At 31.8% G+C, this 8,375-nt stretch overlaps 1 long non-coding RNA gene across 1 annotated transcript; it reads right to left on the bottom strand.

Moving 5' to 3' along the window:
* Positions 1-2,105: 2,105 nt before the first annotated feature.
* On the bottom strand, positions 2,106-8,023 carry LOC129893380 (uncharacterized). Its single transcript, XR_008767430.1, has 3 exons — positions 7,927-8,023; positions 5,396-5,507; positions 2,106-2,288 (listed from the first exon to the last, which is right to left on the bottom strand). It is a non-coding gene; the product is annotated as an uncharacterized LOC129893380 (long non-coding RNA).
* Positions 8,024-8,375: the final 352 nt, after the last annotated feature.

Below are 8,375 nucleotides of genomic sequence, written 5' to 3'. Positions count from 1 at the left end.
GTGGAATTATGGCTTTCGGAAGGCAAAGGATGGTTATGTTAGTGAAAATGACGATTCAAAAAAACCTAAGCAAGATTTATCTCTCCTGGTCAAGGAGAACCGATGAACGTCAAGTAGTTTTTTTAAAATTGTTAGTAATAGAATGCAGAATTTTATTTTAGCACCAACAGTAAATATTTTTTTTGGCTGTGCAACTATTTTCCAAATGTTGTTGAATATAACTTTTTGTTGTTCATAACATAAGCCTTTGTATCAGTTACATTTCTCTTATGTATCAATTCTATGTACACGTCATCATTATATCAATTTAAATATATAGATCATAAACACTTTGAATCTGTGGTGCATTGCACCTAATAAGTCGCAATTAATATCAGTTTTTGTTCATGATACCTAACCTTCCTAATCCTGGTGCATTATAACAATGATTAAGTATCATCTTTTGTGGAAGATACATCATTCTGATATATCATTTACAGGTAACAGTTGAAAGATTATAAAGCAACCTTCAATGTATCAACCATAAATATCAGTCGAATGGTCATGTATCAGTAATCAATGTATAAAACTCAAATATAAAATGAAAATTTATATTTTAGTTTTTAATGTATCACTCTTTAATGTATCTGATACATTTTCAATAAAACATCTGTAGTGATTTTTACCAAACAAGCCTAAATCAATATCAGATTTTTTCTGACATATTCTCTTTGTTTCATATACATCTTTTGAATTTATCATTTTTATATATCTGTTAAATGATTATATATTTTTGTATGATGTATCAGACACACCAATGATGTATCAATCAGCTTAAATATCTTACTTAATCTATTTATTTTGATATTTAATAACTTTTACTATTTCATTATCAAGTAATTTACAATAAAAATAATTATCAACCATGTATGTATCAATTATTAGTATTTAATTATTTATCTGATACATAGCGAGAGTTTTAGTGCACCGGGCTACCCTTTTTTTATTTATCTGATACATAGAGTTTTCATCCATTCTTTGTTATCGACCAAGCAGAACTATGTATCAGACATGACCACTAAAATGTTAAAAACCATTGTCTTCTGAATTTTATTTAAAAGAGAACTATTTCATTATAAAAAAATACCAGCTACATAAGTACTTGATCTAAATCGAATTTATCATGAGAAATCAAAATGTCATTTCTCCTTTGGAATCAAATTACAAGCCCTCATGTTGCGTCCTTCATGGCCACAACGACCACAACGGTTTGTGCTTGTACTTAGCTTCTCACTACAGTTTTTTTTTCTTCCTTTCTTTGGTCTTTCTGGCATCCTTTTGTATCTTGATGGAAAGACGACTTCTTTCAAAAAAAAAATCAGAACATACCAATCTTTCTTATCTGGCATTGGAATCATTGGTAATTTATAAGTATTTACCAACACTTCTGGCTTGTAGTAATCAGAGCAATATGGGTGAATGTTTGTAATGTTCTTTCTTTTCAACACTGCAATTGCGTATGGACATGGTATCTCATCTATTTGAAATCCACCACAATTGCATGTTTTTATTTCAAGACACACAATGTATCTTCTACCTGATTCATAAACAGAATATAGATATTCTGATGAAGCAACAACCTACAGGAATAATTACCACAAATATGAATACAGAAGTGAATAAAAAAGAAAAATTATGTATCAAGCAGATACATTCTGTTAAATAACTGATGCGTACCTTCATTCTCAAACACTTCATCGTGTTTACTACTAGAATATCTTTGAATTTCCTACCCAAAGTATATTTTGTATAAGCTGCTATTTTCCTATTTTTGCAGTTTCAAGCACCAAATAATATTCTCATCTCTTTCAAAAAGTCAATTATAGGCAGCTCTCGTGCTTTAACAAGACATCCATTAATACATTCTGCGATGTTAGAAGTCATCGTTCTGCCCCTATTGACAGTTGCATGAACCCTTGACCACTTTTCGTACCCCGCATTTTCCAAATAATCTTACACCCTATGATCAATTTTTTTCAATTTTTGCCATTAATTTTTTGAATTCATCTTTTCGGTATGCCTTGGCCATGGAGTAGAAGAGGTCACTGAGTATAGTTTTTCTCCTCATGTAGTTAGTACATACATTTTTCCATATATTATATATGCATGCAAAGTGAGGGACATTGGGAAACACAATACTTACACTCTTCATTATGCTTTCGTTCCTATCTGATACAACACACATATTGTCCCTCTCACAAAATGCATCTTTGAACTGCTGGAAAAATCATGGCCATGATGAATTATTTCTGTATCAACAACACCATACGCCAATGAAAATATGCAACCTAAAAATGATTATCAACGATAAAATAGTTATTAGAGTACATCAGATCACAACAAATGTATCAAATGAGATGATACATTGTTATTCAATACACAACTGTAAAAAAAATTAATACCTACCCCATCAAATGTGCTAGCTGATACAAATGTCCCTTTTTAAGGTCCATCAAGATGAGCACCGTCAACAATAACTACCAGTCTACAAAACTAAAAATCCCTCGTCAATGACCTTAAGGCTATGAATAGATACATGAACTCATCACTTGGTGACTTGTGCATACTTATGTACGAATTTGGATATATGGTATTTAGCATATGGATGTATACAGGCATTTGTTTATATCCATCAGCAGGTTTTCCCCTTAATATCTGTAAAGCATGTTCTTTTGCATGTCATGCTTGTTGATAGGTAATATCAACCCCATAGGTTGCTTTAATATCCTCTCTTATATCATTAGGGGTGTGAATTTTTTTATGATTAACCAATTTAGGTGCAATGAAAGCACTAACAAAAACCGTTGTAGCATGAACTTTGTTGATAATCCTATCTCTTAAGGGACATGAATGTTCATTATTGAAATATCTCACTTTGAATATATCGGAGTTTTTCCTACACGATGCTTTCATTCTCCAACAACATTCATCTGAATAGCATATTAACACATAACTGCATATTTTTATAAAAAATTAATAACATGTACCAGATACATAGAGATTCATATGTATCATGACCAAATAAAAGTACATATTGACAGCAAAATATTTTTTAATTGTACCAAATGCATAATAATTAGTATGTATCATGAATATAAAATATAAAAAAAAATTCATAAATCATCAAAATATAAGAGAACCTTATTGAAATTTATTAGATATATAATATTATGATGTATCATGAATACAAAACAGAGAATAAAAATTGAATGAACCTGATACAACCTGAAATGTACAGAGTGTTGCTTAACCATTGAGATGCAGTGTTTAGTAATGTATCAAGGGTCAGATTTCAACTCACTTTTTATAAAACAAATTTATAACTATATGTATCAGATATTTATTAAACAATTATACTAATATATCAGACTCAATTTATATATATATATATATATATATATATATATATATACAGTATGTATCTGTATCCGTCAGAACTCATTTAATACCATACACATAGCAAAATAACTTCAGATGGACATACATTTTACTGTCAGATCTTTTAACTTTGAAATTGAATCCATTATCAATTTTGTATTTGGACATTACAATAACTAGTGTTGCAGCATTATCACTTCCACACCACTTGTATCAGTTATGTAGTTCGTCACATCCAATTTCGGTAAATAACATGTTGCAGTATTATCAGATTCATCATCATCTAGAATTTATGTATCATTCGTGTTTGCTTCTACACAAATAATTACACCAAATGTAGTGTCGAATGATTGTATCTCACAACTCTTTTTATCTGATGTTGTTATGCATAGGGGATACATTATGAATCTAGGCTCATTCTTCTTCAACTCTATATAAAAATTAACATCCATATCATTATGAATAATCATTGGTGATGAGTTACCTTGAACGATGTATTGGATTTCAATATTTTTCACTGATTCATCTATACTCAATTCAGCATCAATTGCTGATTTTAGATTCACAAAAGATATATTGTCGCTCACTACAATTCCTTCTCTTTTGTATCGTTCATAACTCACCTTGGATTGCCAAACTCCAGAATGTCTCAATAAAATCGAGATATTCATCTCGAATAGCTTGATGAATCTCAAAATTTGGATTGAAGTTTGATAGGATTCTATGCTCTACTTGTTTGAATTTTTCAATTTTTCAAATTCCTCAAAACTATTACAATTTGTTTGGGCTAATTTCCTTCTTTAACTAGGTGATTGATTGAAAGAAGGAAACTTAACTTGATTTACGTTACCTTTCCATAAAAAAGTCAACATCATTAATTAGTATGTATCAAATTGCGATGTATCAGACACAATACTTATGTATCCGAAAAATGGCCAAAATAAGGGAATTCGGGTAAGTATCAAATTGCGATGTATCAGACACAATACTTATGTATCCGAAAAATGGCCAAAATAAGGGAATTCGGGTAAATTAAAAAATGTAGGGATAAGTTGTAATTGGGTTTTTCACTATGGAATTTAAGTAAAATCTACTAATTAAATAGCATCCCTTGGGCATTACTAAGGGAATTAAACCTAAGTCCTAACATTTGTTGGCATTTCTTAAGAACATGTTCAGTTTCCGATTCATTATTATTAAGCAGCAATTCACTCATAGAAGATGGGATGTTTTCCACCTACTCTATCATCTGTGAGTGTCGTATTGTTCATATATCGTCAAGTACCTACCATATTTAAAACCGCATGGCCTCTTGATTTGGTTAGCGCTGGTAAAGTGTCAGTATGCATAAGTTGTCCAGAAAGGCCACAAATAAGACTAACCAAACTCATGTCCATTGATAAAAAATTAGCTATTTTTTTGAAGTTGTGATATGTTTTCTTTAGTTGTGTGTATGTTGTCACTTTAATCATGACCATATTGAGAAACTCAACAACAATATAGTAAAGACTTCACACGTAGCTTATGCGCCTGAAGTCCTTAAGCTCTATTTCTCACTTATTTGGGAATGGGGGCGGAATTTAGTATTATAGAACTACTGAAGAAAATGAGCAAACTTATAATATCTGTTTTTTCTATTAACTGATAAAAAGTGACAAAGTATGATAGGATAAGAAATGAAGTCACTTCAAAGATCGATTCCGTATATATTTAGGTAACAACTAATTGTTGAAAGTAGAGGTGTTATAGGTGATTTTACTAATGTTCTTCAAGTAGAAAATTTACTTAGGAATTCTGAGGATGCAAGAAATTTTCTCAAAGGTAGCAAAGATTCTTAAAATAATATTTAAGGAGAGTATACTATTTTGAAGAAGAAAAGAATTGGATCGCCAATTAGTAAAGAGTCTTAAGCTCACACAATAAATAGTCAGTCAACAAAAATTTGCAACTATCTCAATGAAAAAGATTCACAACTCACTTAGGGTCCTTTTTAACTCGCATATCTCTCCAGCGATCTCTCAAAGATAATAAACATGTAATCTGTCCAGCAACTTGTCCAAGAGATTTGCGAGTCTAATTGTCAGATAGATCTGTAGAGAATGGAGTAATGGAACAGTAGTAATGAGATCAGCCGTCATTGTAGCTCTTGCTCGAACTTTAATTAATATAACTGGGCAACAACTAATTGATGAATGTAAAGGTGCTACAACGCACGCATTCCAATAAGTAGAGCTCCTCAGCGGTATATATCACATTTAAATTACCTGATTTATATTTCCTATTTTCTTCTCCAATAAAATAAGCAAATTATATAACCACACACCTAGTAAAAAGAAAAGAAGAAGGACCACGAGAAAGTTTCTGAATATATTTTAGTAAAGTAGAGCCATGAGGCTTTCTTGTCTCTAAGTTACCTAGAATGAAGAAAGATTTGAAAGTCATCAAATGCAAAAACACATATGCTTAAACACCTGAAAGATGCTCTAAAATCATAAACTGAAGTCACTTAGTACTCCTGATGGCATTATATATTGGTGTTGATTTATCTAAAACATAGAGATATAATGCTTATGAACTCAGGTTATCCACTAGAGTAATACAATATTTTTAATGGCTTAATATTGAGCATATTAATCATGGTGAAGTCAGACAAAATTCAACAGATTTAAGAGGACTTTGGCTAATCCAGGTGGATAGATTCCTAATATGCCTAGACTCCTAAGTGTATGTAGGTCCATCTAAATCTAATATGAAGTGATTCCTAAGTGTATGAAGATCCTATTTTATTATCGAAATTCTCAATAACTCTGAGGTATAGAAGCTAATGACTGTTAAATAGAGTCAGAACAATAATTAGAGCTCTACAGTTGTATGTTACACATTTAAATTAATTGATAATCTAAGAAGGTAAAAACGATTTGTAGCACGTTCTAAAAAGGAATTGCGAGTTCAACAACTTGTCCAAAGAAACATGTTCAGCAACCTGTCAAAAGGAATTGTGAGTTCAATTGCCGGACAGGTTTGGCGAGAACAGAGGTGTGGAATAGTAGTTTTGAAACCACCCGTCATTACAGCTCTTGCTCGAGCTTTAGTCGACGTAACTGGGCTGCAATTAATTGCTGAAAATAGAGGTGCTACATGTGATGTTTTAATGTTCTTCAAGTAGAAAAATCACTTAGAAATTCCGAGGAAGCAAGAAATTTTCTGAATGGTAGCAAAGCTTCTTAAAATAATATTGAAGGAGGGTAGACTATTTTGATATGGAAAAAGATTGGATAACCAACTAATAAGAGTCCTAAGCTCGCGCATTAAATAGTCAATTAATAGAAAATTGTTACCATCTTAATAAAAAAAAATTACAACTCACTTAGTGTCCTTTTTAATTCGCAAACCTAGCCAGCCATCTGTCAAAGAGAGTGAACTCGCAATCTTTCTAACAACATGTCAAAAGAAATTGCATGTTCAAAGTCCGGACATATTTGCAAGGAACGGAGAAATGGAACATTAGCAAGAAAACCAATCGTCGTTACAACTCTTGCTCGACTTTTAGTCGATGTAACTGGACAACAACTAATTGATCGAGGTTTAGTTCCTACCCAGTTATAAACGAAAATAATAAGCTTGATAACGATCTTACTCCCAAGATACATTAGTTATTGCTTTCGAGATTGCGAACTCATAAATGTCAAACATGGTAGCCAAAAGAAAAACCAAACATGATCAAAGCATCTACAGATTCAATAATTCTCATAAAATCAACTTAAATCGTCAAATTCCAAGGTAGTAATACTATATCATTACCTACTGTTATAACATGTAGATCATTGGCGATTAACGACTGTATCATATTTGAGTCATGTGCATGAAAGTTATATTGTGGCTAAGATTGGTCGAATAAAACAAACAAATTTAATAGTTCACATCCACCTAAAATACGATTCAGATGGCTGACATTTTTAGCAATTTATAATCATGATTTCGAGTAACTAACATGAATGTCACTAACAAAGAGCTTATGGAAGAGATTTATTGAAACTGTCTAGAACGTCAATGCTGCAGAGAAGGTTGCGTTTGCAGTTAGGAAATTCTATGTAATCGCTAAACTTGAAATTTTGTTAGAAACGATCTTAAGTCATAGTCAAAACGAAATAACAGTTTCTTGTACTAATTCTCGTATTCACAATGGAACTTCTGAATCATCATGAAATATAAATATATTGCCAGCAGCCTTATCCAATAGTAAAATCAATTCACTTCAGAAAATAGTTGGGAAAACGGAGGAATCAATTCAATAAATTACAATTAAATTAATAGAATCCATATATCACCAACACAGCTTAGAAAACATAGATTAATAAACATGATCAAAAGAAAAGGAAAGTGTGATAATCTCACAGGAGATCAATAGAGAACAACGATACACAGATCAAAAATTAGATGCAGACTTATAGAGACTGAAACAGAGGAGACAACATTAACGCCCAGATTTTGGAGAGCTCATATACGTACCTGAATACTGTGATTTAGGACGTCGTTATTATGATGGAATAGTTTTCTTGGTGTCTCTTCTCAGATGGATGGGTCGCTGGATTTCTAGGTTTGTAATTTTTCCTTAAGAGCGGAAGAGCTTTTATTTACAAAAGGTGGAAGTTTATTTAATTAGCGAAAAGGATTTGTGGGGAGGGAGAATCTTTTTTTAAAAAAAAGGTTTTCCAGCTATTCTTTTAAATTGCTACTAAAAATGTACTTATTATTGACCATTATACATTAGCCATTGATATGTTGCCTCGCAGGAATATATTAGCGGCAATTAGGTTATTGCCGCAAAATAAAATTGTCGCTAAAGTCTATTTTTGTAGTAGTTCCAACAGTCTTCATCGGATCCAAAGTTGCAGAGCATCCCCACAATTTTATAGATGAGATGTGGAAGATCTTCAAAGTTAGGCATGTTATTGAGA

Source organism: Solanum dulcamara, chromosome 6 (genome assembly GCF_947179165.1).
Source record: "Solanum dulcamara chromosome 6, daSolDulc1.2, whole genome shotgun sequence".
In the NCBI taxonomy this organism is placed as follows: domain Eukaryota; kingdom Viridiplantae; phylum Streptophyta; class Magnoliopsida; order Solanales; family Solanaceae; genus Solanum; species Solanum dulcamara.
Note: the sequence above shows the minus strand (reverse complement) of the source record. Positions and strands in the feature narration are given on the sequence as shown.